We start from the raw sequence: 21,142 nt of genomic DNA, 5'->3' as shown, positions 1-21,142 counted from the left end.
TCTTCTTTTTTTTTTTTTTGTTTTGCCTCTTGTTCTGTCCCCTTTCTGGGAGCGAGTCGGCGGCCCGGGGTGGGGGTCACCCCCACCCTCAGCGCCCGCCGCGGTGCCTGGCGCCCCAGCCCGCACCGTGGGGCCTCCTCTTGTCCCAAGCCGCGACACCGCCGTCACGCGGCAGCATGCGTGGCTTCTGGACTGTCAGGTCTCAGACCAAAGGTCTGCTCTGTGGGAACCGACACGCTGGAGGAAACCTTGAGAGTCTGAGAGGGGAGGGAGTTCCAGAAGAAGGCCAGGATGTCATTTTGAGGGAGTATGTGACCAGAACTCGTCCCGTTGCTTTTGGGGTTCTATGGGCTACACGTAGGAATCTTTGGTGGTGGCACCTGATGTTGGGGGATCCGGAGTCACACCCAGACCTGCTCCACAGGCCTCCTTTTACTTTTCTCTTCGGATTCATTATGTTTAAAAAGTGTCTCTTATCTCTATGATTGCATTTTCTTTTCTCTCTCTTTTCAAGCAGATGATGGGAGTCCAAGTATTAAGGTGACATGTGTTGCCCGTGCCCCCCTCCCCCCTGTGTTCTTATTCATTTACCTCTGATGTTGTTCCAGCGTATTGTGGGGGTACCAATGTTAAGGTCGGGTACGTTGCCCTCTCCCAGCCTCCCCCCTCCGGTCAGAGCCTCAAGTGCGCCCATCCCCCAGTCGGTGCGCACCCACCCCATTCCTAATGGAGGTGTATGCCCATCCCCTCCCCCCACCCGCCCGACACCCACCCGATGAAGGTGATTCCTCTGTGTCCACTTAGGTGTCCATCGGTTCGTACCCATTTGCTGGTGAGCGCGAGCACGTGGTGCTCGTGTGTCCATTCTTGGGCTACCTGGCTTACTGGAACGGGTTCCAGCTCTGGCCAGGAGAACCACGAGAGGTGCCCTCTCACCGCTGCTCCTCCTAGCTGAATAGCACTCCGTGGTGTCCACGCGCCACATTTCATTTACGCACTCGTGGGTCGATGGGCACTCGGGTCGCTTCCAGGTCTTTGCGATTGTGACTTGTGCCCTGACTCTAACCCTAACCCTTACCCAGCCCGTCTCCTCCTCGGCCCCTGCCTGACTGACTCCTTCCCGCCCGGCCTGTCACCTGTCACCGTCCTCTGCCCCTGCCTGACACGCTCCTCCCCGCCCGGGCCGTCACCGTCCTCGGCCCCTGCCTGACGGGGCTCCTCCGTCGCCTGGGCCTTCCAAGGGCTTGGTGTGGACGCTGGTTCCAGGACGCCCTCCCAGGAACCCGGTAGCAGGGCGGCCGCAGCGTCTCGCGCCACCCAACCGTCCGCCGGCCGGCGGCCGGCGCTAAGTGGCCTGCGGGGGACGTGCCCCCACTGTGGGGCGGGCGCCCAGCCTGGTGTCTTCTCTGAGGCCCCGTGGCTGCTTTTCCCCCCCGCAAGGGGAGAGCCGCGGAGGTGGGGACCGCCTCCTCGTGGGGACGTACACCCAGCTCTCCACGTCGGATTCCGGGGCTCTCTGTCCTGCCAGAAGGCCCAGCTGGCCTGCGGGTCCTTAGAGTGGCAAAAACATCCGAAAACTGAGATTGAGGGTCCGGTGGTTGTCTGCACTTTTGTGCTGGGCACCCCAGGGAGGCCCGGGGGCTGGCTGGACAACGCGGTCTGCTGGGCAGGGGGGGGGGTTTGGAGGAGCAACTGATGCCCTTTGCACTTTGGGTAGCAAGTGTCTGAGGTGTCTCTGAGCCCTGCGCCATGTCGGGGGGTGGGGTGGGGGGTGGGAGGTCGGGGGGGTGGAGGAGCAGGAGGAGGAGGAGGAGGAGGTGGGAAGGGCCGTGGCCTGCAGTCGTGTTCCCGGGGTGGCTTCTTCCACAGGCTGCTTGGCCTGGGCTCCCTGCACCTGGGCCTTTGGAGGACTGGCCCTGTGCTTGCCAATGCTTCCCCTGCAGGGACCCAGAGCTGGGAGGTTGCATCTCTCAGCCCTGGGTCGGGCAGAGCCCCAGCGGGCCATGCCCACAACCTCTCTCAGCACGGGTCCCCCAGAAGGCTCCTTTGGGACCAGGATTCTCTTGCGGGTGACTCTTTAAGGTCTGGCCCCTGGATGGAGGGGCACCAGGAGTAGAGGAGCAGGAAGGGGAAGGGGGTGGCCATGCGAGGGGACACTTTCAGGCCAAGTCCCAGCTTCAGCCTGATCCTCCTGGGAACCCCGGGGTGTACGTCACACCTCCTGGTTGTCCCGCTCTGAGACAAGGGCTCTGAGACAAGGAGCCGGGCTTCGCATTCCCCCAGCAGCCAGTCGTGGGCTGAGGACACCTGGGGCGTTGGGAACTCCCTGGCTTCTCCTTGGCTTAACATCTGGAGCTGCTTGTGAATCGTGCCGCCACACACACCCGAGTGCAGGTGTCTTCTGCACAGACTGCGGGCCTCGCTCTTCTGAATGCCGCTAGCTCGCCACCCACCCACGGGTGAACCTGGTCAGGGTACTTTCTCTCGGGGGCAGACTCTGATCCTGGCGGGCTACCGGTGTCTCTGTTTGCTCGTTTCTTTCTTCCATTTCGGGAAAGGCTTCCTTACTGGGTGTGGAAATCTCCTATGCCTTTCCTCGCCTATTCTGTCAGCTTTAAAATTCTCTTTCAGTTGCCACCCTCACAGATGGATTAGGAAACTCTTTCCGGTGCACTCATTAGTGAAATGACCTCAATGAAGCTGGAATCCAATATCTAATCGCCGATTTTTAGCGAGTCCACACGCCAGGGTGGTCGGGGTCCAATGCAGCCCCGGCCAGGCCCAGGCCCCTTGGACTGGGCCACAGGAGGACACAGAGGAGGGTCCCGGCCCCCACGGTCGCGTTGCCGGCAGTTCTCCAAGGGCTTGGGCGTTTTCCAGAGGTAGGAGATGGAGGGGACTGATTTCTTCAGCGCCCCACAAACCACGCCACCCCACCCATGGGACACATCCCTAGAGAGAGAGAGAGACGCCCCATACACTCGCTCCCCTCCCCCATGCGCTGTGCCCCAGCCCGGGCCCGGGGGAATAGGCGGCAGCCCACCCACAGGGTGGGGGGCGCAGCTGAAAGGGGTTGTCGGGGAGGGCGGCCCCTGCCTGGGGTCAAAGGGCGGGCGACCCGCGCGTGCGCAATCGGCGGCGGCGGCGGCGGCGGCCACGAGCTGGGGGTGGGCCAGGCGAGGAGAGGAAGGGGGCTGGAAGGTCTCCACCTTGGCGAGTCCAGCCGTGGAGGCGCATCTTGTGTGAGTGTGAGTGAGTGAGTGTGAGTGTGAGTGTGTGTGTGTGTGGGTGTGTGTGTGTGTAGAGAGAGACAGCCCCCCACCCCGGCCCGCCGCTCCCTGCCCGCCCCGCCCCGCCCCGCCCCGCCTGTCACCCCCGTCCCTCGGAGCCCGCCGGACCCGGCCGGTGAACTCAACAGGCCCGGCCCGGTGCGGGTCAGCGCCGGCGCGGGGCCTGGGGCGGGGGGAGGAGGCGGCGGGGAAGCGCAGAGAGGCTCGGCTTCTTGAGCGGGGCAGGGGCGCCCTCCGCCGTCTAGGGCCACACCACCCTGAACGCGCCCGATCTCGTCTGGTCTCGGAAGCTAAGCAGGGTCGGGCCTGGTTAGTACTTGGATGGGAGACCGCCTGGGAATACCGGGTGCCGTAGGCTTCTTCTTTTTTTTTTTTTTGTTTTGCCTCTTGTTCTGTCCCCTTTCTGGGAGCGAGTCGGCGGCCCGGGGTGGGGGTCACCCCCACCCTCAGCGCCCGCCGCGGTGCCTGGCGCCCCAGCCCGCACCGTGGGGCCTCCTCTTGTCCCAAGCCGCGACACCGCCATCACGCGGCAGCATGCGTGGCTTCTGGACTGTCAGGTCTCAGACCAAAGGTCTGCTCTGTGGGAACCGACACGCTGGAGGAAACCTTGAGAGTCTGAGAGGGGAGGGAGTTCCAGAAGAAGGCCAGGATGTCATTTTGAGGGAGTATGTGACCAGAACTCGTCCCGTTGCTTTTGGGGTTCTATGGGCTACACGTAGGAATCTTTGGTGGTGGCACCTGATGTTGGGGGATCCGGAGTCACACCCAGACCTGCTCCACAGGCCTCCTTTTACTTTTCTCTTCGGATTCATTATGTTTAAAAAGTGTCTCTTATCTCTATGATTGCATTTTCTTTTCTCTCTCTTTTCAAGCAGATGATGGGAGTCCAAGTATTAAGGTGACATGTGTTGCCCGTGCCCCCCTCCCCCCTGTGTTCTTATTCATTTACCTCTGATGTTGTTCCAGCGTATTGTGGGGGTACCAATGTTAAGGTCGGGTACGTTGCCCTCTCCCAGCCTCCCCCCTCCGGTCAGAGCCTCAAGTGCGCCCATCCCCCAGTCGGTGCGCACCCACCCCATTCCTAATGGAGGTGTATGCCCATCCCCTCCCCCCACCCGCCCGACACCCACCCGATGAAGGTGATTCCTCTGTGTCCACTTAGGTGTCCATCGGTTCGTACCCATTTGCTGGTGAGCGCGAGCACGTGGTGCTCGTGTGTCCATTCTTGGGCTACCTGGCTTACTGGAACGGGTTCCAGCTCTGGCCAGGAGAACCACGAGAGGTGCCCTCTCACCGCTGCTCCTCCTAGCTGAATAGCACTCCGTGGTGTCCACGCGCCACATTTCATTTACGCACTCGTGGGTCGATGGGCACTCGGGTCGCTTCCAGGTCTTTGCGATTGTGACTTGTGCCCTGACTCTAACCCTAACCCTTACCCAGCCCGTCTCCTCCTCGGCCCCTGCCTGACTGACTCCTTCCCGCCCGGCCTGTCACCTGTCACCGTCCTCTGCCCCTGCCTGACACGCTCCTCCCCGCCCGGGCCGTCACCGTCCTCGGCCCCTGCCTGACGGGGCTCCTCCGTCGCCTGGGCCTTCCAAGGGCTTGGTGTGGACGCTGGTTCCAGGACGCCCTCCCAGGAACCCGGTAGCAGGGCGGCCGCAGCGTCTCGCGCCACCCAACCGTCCGCCGGCCGGCGGCCGGCGCTAAGTGGCCTGCGGGGGACGTGCCCCCACTGTGGGGCGGGCGCCCAGCCTGGTGTCTTCTCTGAGGCCCCGTGGCTGCTTTTCCCCCCCGCAAGGGGAGAGCCGCGGAGGTGGGGACCGCCTCCTCGTGGGGACGTACACCCAGCTCTCCACGTCGGATTCCGGGGCTCTCTGTCCTGCCAGAAGGCCCAGCTGGCCTGCGGGTCCTTAGAGTGGCAAAAACATCCGAAAACTGAGATTGAGGGTCCGGTGGTTGTCTGCACTTTTGTGCTGGGCACCCCAGGGAGGCCCGGGGGCTGGCTGGACAACGCGGTCTGCTGGGCAGGGGGGGGGGTTTGGAGGAGCAACTGATGCCCTTTGCACTTTGGGTAGCAAGTGTCTGAGGTGTCTCTGAGCCCTGCGCCATGTCGGGGGGTGGGGTGGGGGGTGGGAGGTCGGGGGGGTGGAGGAGCAGGAGGAGGAGGAGGAGGAGGTGGGAAGGGCCGTGGCCTGCAGTCGTGTTCCCGGGGTGGCTTCTTCCACAGGCTGCTTGGCCTGGGCTCCCTGCACCTGGGCCTTTGGAGGACTGGCCCTGTGCTTGCCAATGCTTCCCCTGCAGGGACCCAGAGCTGGGAGGTTGCATCTCTCAGCCCTGGGTCGGGCAGAGCCCCAGCGGGCCATGCCCACAACCTCTCTCAGCACGGGTCCCCCAGAAGGCTCCTTTGGGACCAGGATTCTCTTGCGGGTGACTCTTTAAGGTCTGGCCCCTGGATGGAGGGGCACCAGGAGTAGAGGAGCAGGAAGGGGAAGGGGGTGGCCATGCGAGGGGACACTTTCAGGCCAAGTCCCAGCTTCAGCCTGATCCTCCTGGGAACCCCGGGGTGTACGTCACACCTCCTGGTTGTCCCGCTCTGAGACAAGGGCTCTGAGACAAGGAGCCGGGCTTCGCATTCCCCCAGCAGCCAGTCGTGGGCTGAGGACACCTGGGGCGTTGGGAACTCCCTGGCTTCTCCTTGGCTTAACATCTGGAGCTGCTTGTGAATCGTGCCGCCACACACACCCGAGTGCAGGTGTCTTCTGCACAGACTGCGGGCCTCGCTCTTCTGAATGCCGCTAGCTCGCCACCCACCCACGGGTGAACCTGGTCAGGGTACTTTCTCTCGGGGGCAGACTCTGATCCTGGCGGGCTACCGGTGTCTCTGTTTGCTCGTTTCTTTCTTCCATTTCGGGAAAGGCTTCCTTACTGGGTGTGGAAATCTCCTATGCCTTTCCTCGCCTATTCTGTCAGCTTTAAAATTCTCTTTCAGTTGCCACCCTCACAGATGGATTAGGAAACTCTTTCCGGTGCACTCATTAGTGAAATGACCTCAATGAAGCTGGAATCCAATATCTAATCGCCGATTTTTAGCGAGTCCACACGCCAGGGTGGTCGGGGTCCAATGCAGCCCCGGCCAGGCCCAGGCCCCTTGGACTGGGCCACAGGAGGACACAGAGGAGGGTCCCGGCCCCCACGGTCGCGTTGCCGGCAGTTCTCCAAGGGCTTGGGCGTTTTCCAGAGGTAGGAGATGGAGGGGACTGATTTCTTCAGCGCCCCACAAACCACGCCACCCCACCCATGGGACACATCCCTAGAGAGAGAGAGAGACGCCCCATACACTCGCTCCCCTCCCCCATGCGCTGTGCCCCAGCCCGGGCCCGGGGGAATAGGCGGCAGCCCACCCACAGGGTGGGGGGCGCAGCTGAAAGGGGTTGTCGGGGAGGGCGGCCCCTGCCTGGGGTCAAAGGGCGGGCGACCCGCGCGTGCGCAATCGGCGGCGGCGGCGGCGGCCACGAGCTGGGGGTGGGCCAGGCGAGGAGAGGAAGGGGGCTGGAAGGTCTCCACCTTGGCGAGTCCAGCCGTGGAGGCGCATCTTGTGTGAGTGTGAGTGAGTGAGTGTGAGTGTGAGTGTGAGTGTGTGTGTGTGTGTGTGTGTGTGTGTAGAGAGAGACAGCCCCCCACCCCGGCCCGCCGCTCCCTGCCCGCCCCGCCCCGCCCCGCCCCGCCTGTCACCCCCGTCCCTCGGAGCCCGCCGGACCCGGCCGGTGAACTCAACAGGCCCGGCCCGGTGCGGGTCAGCGCCGGCGCGGGGCCTGGGGCGGGGGGAGGAGGCGGCGGGGAAGCGCAGAGAGGCTCGGCTTCTTGAGCGGGGCAGGGGCGCCCTCCGCCGTCTAGGGCCACACCACCCTGAACGCGCCCGATCTCGTCTGGTCTCGGAAGCTAAGCAGGGTCGGGCCTGGTTAGTACTTGGATGGGAGACCGCCTGGGAATACCGGGTGCCGTAGGCTTCTTCTTTTTTTTTTTTTTGTTTTGCCTCTTGTTCTGTCCCCTTTCTGGGAGCGAGTCGGCGGCCCGGGGTGGGGGTCACCCCCACCCTCAGCGCCCGCCGCGGTGCCTGGCGCCCCAGCCCGCACCGTGGGGCCTCCTCTTGTCCCAAGCCGCGACACCGCCGTCACGCGGCAGCATGCGTGGCTTCTGGACTGTCAGGTCTCAGACCAAAGGTCTGCTCTGTGGGAACCGACACGCTGGAGGAAACCTTGAGAGTCTGAGAGGGGAGGGAGTTCCAGAAGAAGGCCAGGATGTCATTTTGAGGGAGTATGTGACCAGAACTCGTCCCGTTGCTTTTGGGGTTCTATGGGCTACACGTAGGAATCTTTGGTGGTGGCACCTGATGTTGGGGGATCCGGAGTCACACCCAGACCTGCTCCACAGGCCTCCTTTTACTTTTCTCTTCGGATTCATTATGTTTAAAAAGTGTCTCTTATCTCTATGATTGCATTTTCTTTTCTCTCTCTTTTCAAGCAGATGATGGGAGTCCAAGTATTAAGGTGACATGTGTTGCCCGTGCCCCCCTCCCCCCTGTGTTCTTATTCATTTACCTCTGATGTTGTTCCAGCGTATTGTGGGGGTACCAATGTTAAGGTCGGGTACGTTGCCCTCTCCCAGCCTCCCCCCTCCGGTCAGAGCCTCAAGTGCGCCCATCCCCCAGTCGGTGCGCACCCACCCCATTCCTAATGGAGGTGTATGCCCATCCCCTCCCCCCACCCGCCCGACACCCACCCGATGAAGGTGATTCCTCTGTGTCCACTTAGGTGTCCATCGGTTCGTACCCATTTGCTGGTGAGCGCGAGCACGTGGTGCTCGTGTGTCCATTCTTGGGCTACCTGGCTTACTGGAACGGGTTCCAGCTCTGGCCAGGAGAACCACGAGAGGTGCCCTCTCACCGCTGCTCCTCCTAGCTGAATAGCACTCCGTGGTGTCCACGCGCCACATTTCATTTACGCACTCGTGGGTCGATGGGCACTCGGGTCGCTTCCAGGTCTTTGCGATTGTGACTTGTGCCCTGACTCTAACCCTAACCCTTACCCAGCCCGTCTCCTCCTCGGCCCCTGCCTGACTGACTCCTTCCCGCCCGGCCTGTCACCTGTCACCGTCCTCTGCCCCTGCCTGACACGCTCCTCCCCGCCCGGGCCGTCACCGTCCTCGGCCCCTGCCTGACGGGGCTCCTCCGTCGCCTGGGCCTTCCAAGGGCTTGGTGTGGACGCTGGTTCCAGGACGCCCTCCCAGGAACCCGGTAGCAGGGCGGCCGCAGCGTCTCGCGCCACCCAACCGTCCGCCGGCCGGCGGCCGGCGCTAAGTGGCCTGTGGGGGACGTGCCCCCACTGTGGGGCGGGCGCCCAGCCTGGTGTCTTCTCTGAGGCCCCGTGGCTGCTTTTCCCCCCCGCAAGGGGAGAGCCGCGGAGGTGGGGACCGCCTCCTCGTGGGGACGTACACCCAGCTCTCCACGTCGGATTCCGGGGCTCTCTGTCCTGCCAGAAGGCCCAGCTGGCCTGCGGGTCCTTAGAGTGGCAAAAACATCCGAAAACTGAGATTGAGGGTCCGGTGGTTGTCTGCACTTTTGTGCTGGGCACCCCAGGGAGGCCCGGGGGCTGGCTGGACAACGCGGTCTGCTGGGCAGGGGGGGGGGTTTGGAGGAGCAACTGATGCCCTTTGCACTTTGGGTAGCAAGTGTCTGAGGTGTCTCTGAGCCCTGCGCCATGTCGGGGGGTGGGGTGGGGGGGTGGGAGGTCGGGGGGGGGTGGAGGAGCAGGAGGAGGAGGAGGAGGAGGTGGGAAGGGCCGTGGCCTGCAGTCGTGTTCCCGGGGTGGCTTCTTCCACAGGCTGCTTGGCCTGGGCTCCCTGCACCTGGGCCTTTGGAGGACTGGCCCTGTGCTTGCCAATGCTTCCCCTGCAGGGACCCAGAGCTGGGAGGTTGCATCTCTCAGCCCTGGGTCGGGCAGAGCCCCAGCGGGCCATGCCCACAACCTCTCTCAGCACGGGTCCCCCAGAAGGCTCCTTTGGGACCAGGATTCTCTTGCGGGTGACTCTTTAAGGTCTGGCCCCTGGATGGAGGGGCACCAGGAGTAGAGGAGCAGGAAGGGGAAGGGGGTGGCCATGCGAGGGGACACTTTCAGGCCAAGTCCCAGCTTCAGCCTGATCCTCCTGGGAACCCCGGGGTGTACGTCACACCTCCTGGTTGTCCCGCTCTGAGACAAGGGCTCTGAGACAAGGAGCCGGGCTTCGCATTCCCCCAGCAGCCAGTCGTGGGCTGAGGACACCTGGGGCGTTGGGAACTCCCTGGCTTCTCCTTGGCTTAACATCTGGAGCTGCTTGTGAATCGTGCCGCCACACACACCCGAGTGCAGGTGTCTTCTGCACAGACTGCGGGCCTCGCTCTTCTGAATGCCGCTAGCTCGCCACCCACCCACGGGTGAACCTGGTCAGGGTACTTTCTCTCGGGGGCAGACTCTGATCCTGGCGGGCTACCGGTGTCTCTGTTTGCTCGTTTCTTTCTTCCATTTCGGGAAAGGCTTCCTTACTGGGTGTGGAAATCTCCTATGCCTTTCCTCGCCTATTCTGTCAGCTTTAAAATTCTCTTTCAGTTGCCACCCTCACAGATGGATTAGGAAACTCTTTCCGGTGCACTCATTAGTGAAATGACCTCAATGAAGCTGGAATCCAATATCTAATCGCCGATTTTTAGCGAGTCCACACGCCAGGGTGGTCGGGGTCCAATGCAGCCCCGGCCAGGCCCAGGCCCCTTGGACTGGGCCACAGGAGGACACAGAGGAGGGTCCCGGCCCCCACGGTCGCGTTGCCGGCAGTTCTCCAAGGGCTTGGGCGTTTTCCAGAGGTAGGAGATGGAGGGGACTGATTTCTTCAGCGCCCCACAAACCACGCCACCCCACCCATGGGACACATCCCTAGAGAGAGAGAGAGACGCCCCATACACTCGCTCCCCTCCCCCATGCGCTGTGCCCCAGCCCGGGCCCGGGGGAATAGGCGGCAGCCCACCCACAGGGTGGGGGGCGCAGCTGAAAGGGGTTGTCGGGGAGGGCGGCCCCTGCCTGGGGTCAAAGGGCGGGCGACCCGCGCGTGCGCAATCGGCGGCGGCGGCGGCGGCCACGAGCTGGGGGTGGGCCAGGCGAGGAGAGGAAGGGGGCTGGAAGGTCTCCACCTTGGCGAGTCCAGCCGTGGAGGCGCATCTTGTGTGAGTGTGAGTGAGTGAGTGTGAGTGTGAGTGTGAGTGTGTGTGTGTGTGTGTGTGTGTGTGTAGAGAGAGACAGCCCCCCACCCCGGCCCGCCGCTCCCTGCCCGCCCCGCCCCGCCCCGCCCCGCCTGTCACCCCCGTCCCTCGGAGCCCGCCGGACCCGGCCGGTGAACTCAACAGGCCCGGCCCGGTGCGGGTCAGCGCCGGCGCGGGGCCTGGGGCGGGGGGAGGAGGCGGCGGGGAAGCGCAGAGAGGCTCGGCTTCTTGAGCGGGGCAGGGGCGCCCTCCGCCGTCTAGGGCCACACCACCCTGAACGCGCCCGATCTCGTCTGGTCTCGGAAGCTAAGCAGGGTCGGGCCTGGTTAGTACTTGGATGGGAGACCGCCTGGGAATACCGGGTGCCGTAGGCTTCTTCTTTTTTTTTTTTTTGTTTTGCCTCTTGTTCTGTCCCCTTTCTGGGAGCGAGTCGGCGGCCCGGGGTGGGGGTCACCCCCACCCTCAGCGCCCGCCGCGGTGCCTGGCGCCCCAGCCCGCACCGTGGGGCCTCCTCTTGTCCCAAGCCGCGACACCGCCGTCACGCGGCAGCATGCGTGGCTTCTGGACTGTCAGGTCTCAGACCAAAGGTCTGCTCTGTGGGAACCGACACGCTGGAGGAAACCTTGAGAGTCTGAGAGGGGAGGGAGTTCCAGAAGAAGGCCAGGATGTCATTTTGAGGGAGTATGTGACCAGAACTCGTCCCGTTGCTTTTGGGGTTCTATGGGCTACACGTAGGAATCTTTGGTGGTGGCACCTGATGTTGGGGGATCCGGAGTCACACCCAGACCTGCTCCACAGGCCTCCTTTTACTTTTCTCTTCGGATTCATTATGTTTAAAAAGTGTCTCTTATCTCTATGATTGCATTTTCTTTTCTCTCTCTTTTCAAGCAGATGATGGGAGTCCAAGTATTAAGGTGACATGTGTTGCCCGTGCCCCCCTCCCCCCTGTGTTCTTATTCATTTACCTCTGATGTTGTTCCAGCGTATTGTGGGGGTACCAATGTTAAGGTCGGGTACGTTGCCCTCTCCCAGCCTCCCCCCTCCGGTCAGAGCCTCAAGTGCGCCCATCCCCCAGTCGGTGCGCACCCACCCCATTCCTAATGGAGGTGTATGCCCATCCCCTCCCCCCACCCGCCCGACACCCACCCGATGAAGGTGATTCCTCTGTGTCCACTTAGGTGTCCATCGGTTCGTACCCATTTGCTGGTGAGCGCGAGCACGTGGTGCTCGTGTGTCCATTCTTGGGCTACCTGGCTTACTGGAACGGGTTCCAGCTCTGGCCAGGAGAACCACGAGAGGTGCCCTCTCACCGCTGCTCCTCCTAGCTGAATAGCACTCCGTGGTGTCCACGCGCCACATTTCATTTACGCACTCGTGGGTCGATGGGCACTCGGGTCGCTTCCAGGTCTTTGCGATTGTGACTTGTGCCCTGACTCTAACCCTAACCCTTACCCAGCCCGTCTCCTCCTCGGCCCCTGCCTGACTGACTCCTTCCCGCCCGGCCTGTCACCTGTCACCGTCCTCTGCCCCTGCCTGACACGCTCCTCCCCGCCCGGGCCGTCACCGTCCTCGGCCCCTGCCTGACGGGGCTCCTCCGTCGCCTGGGCCTTCCAAGGGCTTGGTGTGGACGCTGGTTCCAGGACGCCCTCCCAGGAACCCGGTAGCAGGGCGGCCGCAGCGTCTCGCGCCACCCAACCGTCCGCCGGCCGGCGGCCGGCGCTAAGTGGCCTGCGGGGGACGTGCCCCCACTGTGGGGCGGGCGCCCAGCCTGGTGTCTTCTCTGAGGCCCCGTGGCTGCTTTTCCCCCCCGCAAGGGGAGAGCCGCGGAGGTGGGGACCGCCTCCTCGTGGGGACGTACACCCAGCTCTCCACGTCGGATTCCGGGGCTCTCTGTCCTGCCAGAAGGCCCAGCTGGCCTGCGGGTCCTTAGAGTGGCAAAAACATCCGAAAACTGAGATTGAGGGTCCGGTGGTTGTCTGCACTTTTGTGCTGGGCACCCCAGGGAGGCCCGGGGGCTGGCTGGACAACGCGGTCTGCTGGGCAGGGGGGGGGTTTGGAGGAGCAACTGATGCCCTTTGCACTTTGGGTAGCAAGTGTCTGAGTTGTCTCTGAGCCCTGCGCCATGTCGGGGGGTGGGGTGGGGGGGTGGGAGGTCGGGGGGGGGTGGAGGAGCAGGAGGAGGAGGAGGAGGAGGTGGGAAGGGCCGTGGCCTGCAGTCGTGTTCCCGGGGTGGCTTCTTCCACAGGCTGCTTGGCCTGGGCTCCCTGCACCTGGGCCTTTGGAGGACTGGCCCTGTGCTTGCCAATGCTTCCCCTGCAGGGACCCAGAGCTGGGAGGTTGCATCTCTCAGCCCTGGGTCGGGCAGAGCCCCAGCGGGCCATGCCCACAACCTCTCTCAGCACGGGTCCCCCAGAAGGCTCCTTTGGGACCAGGATTCTCTTGCGGGTGACTCTTTAAGGTCTGGCCCCTGGATGGAGGGGCACCAGGAGTAGAGGAGCAGGAAGGGGAAGGGGGTGGCCATGCGAGGGGACACTTTCAGGCCAAGTCCCAGCTTCAGCCTGATCCTCCTGGGAACCCCGGGGTGTACGTCACACCTCCTGGTTGTCCCGCTCTGAGACAAGGGCTCTGAGACAAGGAGCCGGGCTTCGCATTCCCCCAGCAGCCAGTCGTGGGCTGAGGACACCTGGGGCGTTGGGAACTCCCTGGCTTCTCCTTGGCTTAACATCTGGAGCTGCTTGTGAATCGTGCCGCCACACACACCCGAGTGCAGGTGTCTTCTGCACAGACTGCGGGCCTCGCTCTTCTGAATGCCGCTAGCTCGCCACCCACCCACGGGTGAACCTGGTCAGGGTACTTTCTCTCGGGGGCAGACTCTGATCCTGGCGGGCTACCGGTGTCTCTGTTTGCTCGTTTCTTTCTTCCATTTCGGGAAAGGCTTCCTTACTGGGTGTGGAAATCTCCTATGCCTTTCCTCGCCTATTCTGTCAGCTTTAAAATTCTCTTTCAGTTGCCACCCTCACAGATGGATTAGGAAACTCTTTCCGGTGCACTCATTAGTGAAATGACCTCAATGAAGCTGGAATCCAATATCTAATCGCCGATTTTTAGCGAGTCCACACGCCAGGGTGGTCGGGGTCCAATGCAGCCCCGGCCAGGCCCAGGCCCCTTGGACTGGGCCACAGGAGGACACAGAGGAGGGTCCCGGCCCCCACGGTCGCGTTGCCGGCAGTTCTCCAAGGGCTTGGGCGTTTTCCAGAGGTAGGAGATGGAGGGGACTGATTTCTTCAGCGCCCCACAAACCACGCCACCCCACCCATGGGACACATCCCTAGAGAGAGAGAGAGACGCCCCATACACTCGCTCCCCTCCCCCATGCGCTGTGCCCCAGCCCGGGCCCGGGGGAATAGGCGGCAGCCCACCCACAGGGTGGGGGGCGCAGCTGAAAGGGGTTGTCGGGGAGGGCGGCCCCTGCCTGGGGTCAAAGGGCGGGCGACCCGCGCGTGCGCAATCGGCGGCGGCGGCGGCGGCCACGAGCTGGGGGTGGGCCAGGCGAGGAGAGGAAGGGGGCTGGAAGGTCTCCACCTTGGCGAGTCCAGCCGTGGAGGCGCATCTTGTGTGAGTGTGAGTGAGTGAGTGTGAGTGTGAGTGTGAGTGTGTGTGTGTGTGTGTGTGTGTGTGTAGAGAGAGACAGCCCCCCACCCCGGCCCGCCGCTCCCTGCCCGCCCCGCCCCGCCCCGCCCCGCCTGTCACCCCCGTCCCTCGGAGCCCGCCGGACCCGGCCGGTGAACTCAACAGGCCCGGCCCGGTGCGGGTCAGCGCCGGCGCGGGGCCTGGGGCGGGGGGAGGAGGCGGCGGGGAAGCGCAGAGAGGCTCGGCTTCTTGAGCGGGGCAGGGGCGCCCTCCGCCGTCTAGGGCCACACCACCCTGAACGCGCCCGATCTCGTCTGGTCTCGGAAGCTAAGCAGGGTCGGGCCTGGTTAGTACTTGGATGGGAGACCGCCTGGGAATACCGGGTGCCGTAGGCTTCTTCTTTTTTTTTTTTTTGTTTTGCCTCTTGTTCTGTCCCCTTTCTGGGAGCGAGTCGGCGGCCCGGGGTGGGGGTCACCCCCACCCTCAGCGCCCGCCGCGGTGCCTGGCGCCCCAGCCCGCACCGTGGGGCCTCCTCTTGTCCCAAGCCGCGACACCGCCGTCACGCGGCAGCATGCGTGGCTTCTGGACTGTCAGGTCTCAGACCAAAGGTCTGCTCTGTGGGAACCGACACGCTGGAGGAAACCTTGAGAGTCTGAGAGGGGAGGGAGTTCCAGAAGAAGGCCAGGATGTCATTTTGAGGGAGTATGTGACCAGAACTCGTCCCGTTGCTTTTGGGGTTCTATGGGCTACACGTAGGAATCTTTGGTGGTGGCACCTGATGTTGGGGGATCCGGAGTCACACCCAGACCTGCTCCACAGGCCTCCTTTTACTTTTCTCTTCGGATTCATTATGTTTAAAAAGTGTCTCTTATCTCTATGATTGCATTTTCTTTTCTCTCTCTTTTCAAGCAGATGATGGGAGTCCAAGTATTAAGGTGACATGTGTTGCCCGTGCCCCCCTCCCCCCTGTGTTCTTATTCATTTACCTCTGATGTTGTTCCAGCGTATTGTGGGGGTACCAATGTTAAGGTCGGGTACGTTGCCCTCTCCCAGCCTCCCCCCTCCGGTCAGAGCCTCAAGTGCGCCCATCCCCCAGTCGGTGCGCACCCACCCCATTCCTAATGGAGGTGTATGCCCATCCCCTCCCCCCACCCGCCCGACACCCACCCGATGAAGGTGATTCCTCTGTGTCCACTTAGGTGTCCATCGGTTCGTACCCATTTGCTGGTGAGCGCGAGCACGTGGTGCTCGTGTGTCCATTCTTGGGCTACCTGGCTTACTGGAACGGGTTCCAGCTCTGGCCAGGAGAACCACGAGAGGTGCCCTCTCACCGCTGCTCCTCCTAGCTGAATAGCACTCCGTGGTGTCCACGCGCCACATTTCATTTACGCACTCGTGGGTCGATGGGCACTCGGGTCGCTTCCAGGTCTTTGCGATTGTGACTTGTGCCCTGACTCTAACCCTAACCCTTACCCAGCCCGTCTCCTCCTCGGCCCCTGCCTGACTGACTCCTTCCCGCCCGGCCTGTCACCTGTCACCGTCCTCTGCCCCTGCCTGACACGCTCCTCCCCGCCCGGGCCGTCACCGTCCTCGGCCCCTGCCTGACGGGGCTCCTCCGTCGCCTGGGCCTTCCAAGGGCTTGGTGTGGACGCTGGTTCCAGGACGCCCTCCCAGGAACCCGGTAGCAGGGCGGCCGCAGCGTCTCGCGCCACCCAACCGTCCGCCGGCCGGCGGCCGGCGCTAAGTGGCCTGCGGGGGACGTGCCCCCACTGTGGGGCGGGCGCCCAGCCTGGTGTCTTCTCTGAGGCCCCGTGGCTGCTTTTCCCCCCCGCAAGGGGAGAGCCGCGGAGGTGGGGACCGCCTCCTCGTGGGGACGTACACCCAGCTCTCCACGTCGGATTCCGGGGCTCTCTGTCCTGCCAGAAGGCCCAGCTGGCCTGCGGGTCCTTAGAGTGGCAAAAACATCCGAAAACTGAGATTGAGGGTCCGGTGGTTGTCTGCACTTTTGTGCTGGGCACCCCAGGGAGGCCCGGGGGCTGGCTGGACAACGCGGTCTGCTGGGCAGGGGGGGGGTTTGGAGGAGCAACTGATGCCCTTTGCACTTTGGGTAGCAAGTGTCTGAGGTGTCTCTGAGCCCTGCGCCATGTCGGGGGGTGGGGTGGGGGGGTGGGAGGTCGGGGGGGGGTGGAGGAGCAGGAGGAGGAGGAGGAGGAGGTGGGAAGGGCCGTGGCCTGCAGTCGTGTTCCCGGGGTGGCTTCTTCCACAGGCTGCTTGGCCTGGGCTCCCTGCACCTGGGCCTTTGGAGGACTGGCCCTGTGCTTGCCAATGCTTCCCCTGCAGGGACCCAGAGCTGGGAGGTTGCATCTCTCAGCCCTGGGTCGGGCAGAGCCCCAGCGGGCCATGCCCACAACCTCTCTCAGCACGGGTCCCCCAGAAGGCTCCTTTGGGACCAGGATTCTCTTGCGGGTGACTCTTTAAGGTCTGGCCCCTGGATGGAGGGGCACCAGGAGTAGAGGAGCAGGAAGGGGAAGGGGGTGGCCATGCGAGGGGACACTTTCAGGCCAAGTCCCAGCTTCAGCCTGATCCTCCTGGGAACCCCGGGGTGTACGTCACACCTCCTGGTTGTCCCGCTCTGAGACAAGGGCTCTGAGACAAGGAGCCGGGCTTCGCATTCCCCCAGCAGCCAGTCGTGGGCTGAGGACACCTGGGGCGTTGGGAACTCCCTGGCTTCTCCTTGGCTTAACATCTGGAGCTGCTTGTGAATCGTGCCGCCACACACACCCGAGTGCAGGTGTCTTCTGCACAGACTGCGGGCCTCGCTCTTCTGAATGCCGCTAGCTCGCCACCCACCCACGGGTGAACCTGGTCAGGGTACTTTCTCTCGGGGGCAGACTCTGATCCTGGCGGGCTACCGGTGTCTCTGTTTGCTCGTTTCTTTCTTCCATTTCGGGAAAGGCTTCCTTACTGGGTGTGGAAATCTCCTATGCCTTTCCTCGCCTATTCTGTCAGCTTTAAAATTCTCTTTCAGTTGCCACCCTCACAGATGGATTAGGAAACTCTTTCCGGTGCACTCATTAGTGAAATGACCTCAATGAAGCTGGAATCCAATATCTAATCGCCGATTTTTAGCGAGTCCACACGCCAGGGTGGTCGGGGTCCAATGCAGCCCCGGCCAGGCCCAGGCCCCTTGGACTGGGCCACAGGAGGACACAGAGGAGGGTCCCGGCCCCCACGGTCGCGTTGCCGGCAGTTCTCCAAGGGCTTGGGCGTTTTCCAGAGGTAGGAGATGGAGGGGACTGATTTCTTCAGCGCCCCACAAACCACGCCACCCCACCCATGGGACACATCCCTAGAGAGAGAGAGAGACGCCCCATACACTCGCTCCCCTCCCCCATGCGCTGTGCCCCAGCCCGGACCCGGGGGAATAGGCGGCAGCCCACCCACAGGGTGGGGGGCGCAGCTGAAAGGGGTTGTCGGGGAGGGCGGCCCCTGCCTGGGGTCAAAGGGCGGGCGACCCGCGCGTGCGCAATCGGCGGCGGCGGCGGCGGCCACGAGCTGGGGGTGGGCCAGGCGAGGAGAGGAAGGGGGCTGGAAGGTCTCCACCTTGGCGAGTCCAGCCGTGGAGGCGCATCTTGTGTGAGTGTGAGTGAGTGAGTGTGAGTGTGAGTGTGTGTGTGTGTGGGTGTGTGTGTGTGTAGAGAGAGACAGCCCCCCACCCCGGCCCGCCGCTCCCTGCCCGCCCCGCCCCGCCCCGCCCCGCCTGTCACCCCCGTCCCTCTTAGCCCGCCGGACCCGGCCGGTGAACTCAACAGGCCCGGCCCGGTGCGGGTCAGCGCCGGCGCGGGGCCTGGGGCGGGGGGAGGAGGCGGCGGGGAAGCGCAGAGAGGCTCGGCTTCTTGAGCGGGGCAGGGGCGCCCTCCGCCGTCTAGGGCCACACCACCCTGAACGCGCCCGATCTCGTCTGGTCTCGGAAGCTAAGCAGGGTCGGGCCTGGTTAGTACTTGGATGGGAGACCGCCTGGGAATACCGGGTGCCGTAGGCTTCTTCTTTTTTTTTTTTTTGTTTTGCCTCTTGTTCTGTCCCCTTTCTGGGAGCGAGTCGGCGGCCCGGGGTGGGGGTCACCCCCACCCTCAGCGCCCGCCGCGGTGCCTGGCGCCCCAGCCCGCACCGTGGGGCCTCCTCTTGTCCCAAGCCGCGACACCGCCGTCACGCGGCAGCATGCGTGGCTTCTGGACTGTCAGGTCTCAGACCAAAGGTCTGCTCTGTGGGAACCGACACGCTGGAGGAAACCTTGAGAGTCTGAGAGGGGAGGGAGTTCCAGAAGAAGGCCAGGATGTCATTTTGAGGGAGTATGTGACCAGAACTCGTCCCGTTGCTTTTGGGGTTCTATGGGCTACACGTAGGAATCTTTGGTGGTGGCACCTGATGTTGGGGGATCCGGAGTCACACCCAGACCTGCTCCACAGGCCTCCTTTTACTTTTCTCTTCGGATTCATTATGTTTAAAAAGTGTCTCTTATCTCTATGATTGCATTTTCTTTTCTCTCTCTTTTCAAGCAGATGATGGGAGTCCAAGTATTAAGGTGACATGTGTTGCCCGTGCCCCCCTCCCCCCTGTGTTCTTATTCATTTACCTCTGATGTTGTTCCAGCGTATTGTGGGGGTACCAATGTTAAGGTCGGGTACGTTGCCCTCTCCCAGCCTCCCCCCTCCGGTCAGAGCCTCAAGTGCGCCCATCCCCCAGTCGGTGCGCACCCACCCCATTCCTAATGGAGGTGTATGCCCATCCCCTCCCCCCACCCGCCCGACACCCACCCGATGAAGGTGATTCCTCTGTGTCCACTTAGGTGTCCATCGGTTCGTACCCATTTGCTGGTGAGCGCGAGCACGTGGTGCTCGTGTGTCCATTCTTGGGCTACCTGGCTTACTGGAACGGGTTCCAGCTCTGGCCAGGAGAACCACGAGAGGTGCCCTCTCACCGCTGCTCCTCCTAGCTGAATAGCACTCCGTGGTGTCCACGCGCCACATTTCATTTACGCACTCGTGGGTCGATGGGCACTCGGGTCGCTTCCAGGTCTTTGCGATTGTGACTTGTGCCCTGACTCTAACCCTAACCCTTACCCAGCCCGTCTCCTCCTCGGCCCCTGCCTGACTGACTCCTTCCCGCCCGGCCTGTCACCTGTCACCGTCCTCTGCCCCTGCCTGACACGCTCCTCCCCGCCCGGGCCGTCACCGTCCTCGGCCCCTGCCTGACGGGGCTCCTCCGTCGCCTGGGCCTTCCAAGGGCTTGGTGTGGACGCTGGTTCCAGGACGCCCTCCCAGGAACCCGGTAGCAGGGCGGCCGCAGCGTCTCGCGCCACCCAACCGTCCGCCGGCCGGCGGCCGGCGCTAAGTGGCCTGCGGGGGACGTGCCCCCACTGTGGGGCGGGCGCCCAGCCTGGTGTCTTCTCTGAGGCCCCGTGGCTGCTTTTCCCCCCCGCAAGGGGAGAGCCGCGGAGGTGGGGACCGCCTCCTCGTGGGGACGTACACCCAGCTCTCCACGTCGGATTCCGGGGCTCTCTGTCCTGCCAGAAGGCCCAGCTGGCCTGCGGGTCCTTAGAGTGGCAAAAACATCCGAAAACTGAGATTGAGGGTCCGGTGGTTGTCTGCACTTTTGTGCTGGGCACCCCAGGGAGGCCCGGGGGCTGGCTGGACAACGCGGTCTGCTGGGCAGGGGGGGGGGTTTGGAGGAGCAACTGATGCCCTTTGCACTTTGGGTAGCAAGTGTCTGAGGTGTCTCTGAGCCCTGCGCCATGTCGGGGGGTGGGGTGGGGGGTGGGAGGTCGGGGGGGTGGAGGAGCAGGAGGAGGAGGAGGAGGAGGTGGGAAGGGCCGTGGCCTGCAGTCGTGTTCCCGGGGTGGCTTCTTCCACAGGCTGCTTGGCCTGGGCTCCCTGCACCTGGGCCTTTGGAGGACTGGCCCTGTGCTTGCCAATGCTTCCCCTGCAGGGACCCAGAGCTGGGAGGTTGCATCTCTCAGCCCTGGGTCGGGCAGAGCCCCAGCGGGCCATGCCCACAACCTCTCTCAGCACGGGTCCCCCAGAAGGCTCCTTTGGGACCAGGATTCTCTTGCGGGTGACTCTTTAAGGTCTGGCCCCTGGATGGAGGGGCACCAGGAGTAGAGGAGCAGGAAGGGGAAGGGGGTGGCCATGCGAGGGGACACTTTCAGGCCAAGTCCCAGCTTCAGCCTGATCCTCCTGGGAACCCCGGGGTGTACGTCACACCTCCTGGTTGTCCCGCTCTGAGACAAGGGCTCTGAGACAAGGAGCCGGGCTTCGCATTCCCCCAGCAGCCAGTCGTGGGCTGAGGACACCTGGGGCGTTGGGAACTCCCTGGCTTCTCCTTGGCTTAACATCTGGAGCTGCTTGTGAATCGTGCCGCCACACACACCCGAGTGCAGGTGTCTTCTGCACAGACTGCGGGCCTCGCTCTTCTGAATGCCGCTAGCTCGCCACCCACCCACGGGTGAACCTGGTCAGGGTACTTTCTCTCGGGGGCAGACTCTGATCCTGGCGGGCTACCGGTGTTTCTGTTTGCTCGTTTCTTTCTTCCATTTCGGGAAAGGCTTCCTTACTGGGTGTGGAAATCTCCTATGCCTTTCCTCGCCTATTCTGTCAGCTTTAAAATTCTCTTTCAGTTGCCACCCTCACAGATGGATTAGGAAACTCTTTCCGGTGCACTCATTAGTGAAATGACCTCAATGAAGCTGGAATCCAATATCTAATCGCCGATTTTTAGCGAGTCCACACGCCAGGGTGGTCGGGGTCCAATGCAGCCCCGGCCAGGCCCAGGCCCCTTGGACTGGGCCACAGGAGGACACAGAGGAGGGTCCCGGCCCCCACGGTCGCGTTGCCGGCAGTTCTCCAAGGGCTTGGGCGTTTTCCAGAGGTAGGAGATGGAG

The 21,142-nt window shown here is 63.3% G+C and overlaps 5 non-coding genes across 5 annotated transcripts; all 5 read left to right on the top strand.

Annotated features, from left to right (window-relative positions):
• The first annotated feature begins 3,529 nt into the window (after positions 1-3,529).
• LOC142865277 (5S ribosomal RNA) lies at positions 3,530-3,648 on the top strand. The gene has a single exon (XR_012915580.1). It is a non-coding gene; the product is annotated as a 5S ribosomal RNA (ribosomal RNA).
• Positions 3,649-7,178: 3,530 nt separating this feature from the next.
• On the top strand, positions 7,179-7,297 carry LOC142865275 (5S ribosomal RNA). Its single transcript, XR_012915578.1, has one exon. It is a non-coding gene; the product is annotated as a 5S ribosomal RNA (ribosomal RNA).
• A 3,533-nt stretch (positions 7,298-10,830) lies between these two features.
• Positions 10,831-10,949, top strand: LOC142865274 (5S ribosomal RNA). The gene has a single exon (XR_012915577.1). It is a non-coding gene; the product is annotated as a 5S ribosomal RNA (ribosomal RNA).
• A 3,532-nt stretch (positions 10,950-14,481) lies between these two features.
• Positions 14,482-14,600, top strand: LOC142865273 (5S ribosomal RNA). The gene has a single exon (XR_012915576.1). It is a non-coding gene; the product is annotated as a 5S ribosomal RNA (ribosomal RNA).
• Positions 14,601-18,128: 3,528 nt separating this feature from the next.
• On the top strand, positions 18,129-18,247 carry LOC142865272 (5S ribosomal RNA). Its single transcript, XR_012915575.1, has one exon. It is a non-coding gene; the product is annotated as a 5S ribosomal RNA (ribosomal RNA).
• The last annotated feature ends 2,895 nt before the right edge of the window (positions 18,248-21,142 follow it).

Source organism: Microcebus murinus, chromosome 28 (genome assembly GCF_040939455.1).
Source record: "Microcebus murinus isolate Inina chromosome 28, M.murinus_Inina_mat1.0, whole genome shotgun sequence".
NCBI classification, from domain to species: Eukaryota; Metazoa; Chordata; class Mammalia; order Primates; family Cheirogaleidae; genus Microcebus; species Microcebus murinus.
Note: the sequence above shows the minus strand (reverse complement) of the source record. Positions and strands in the feature narration are given on the sequence as shown.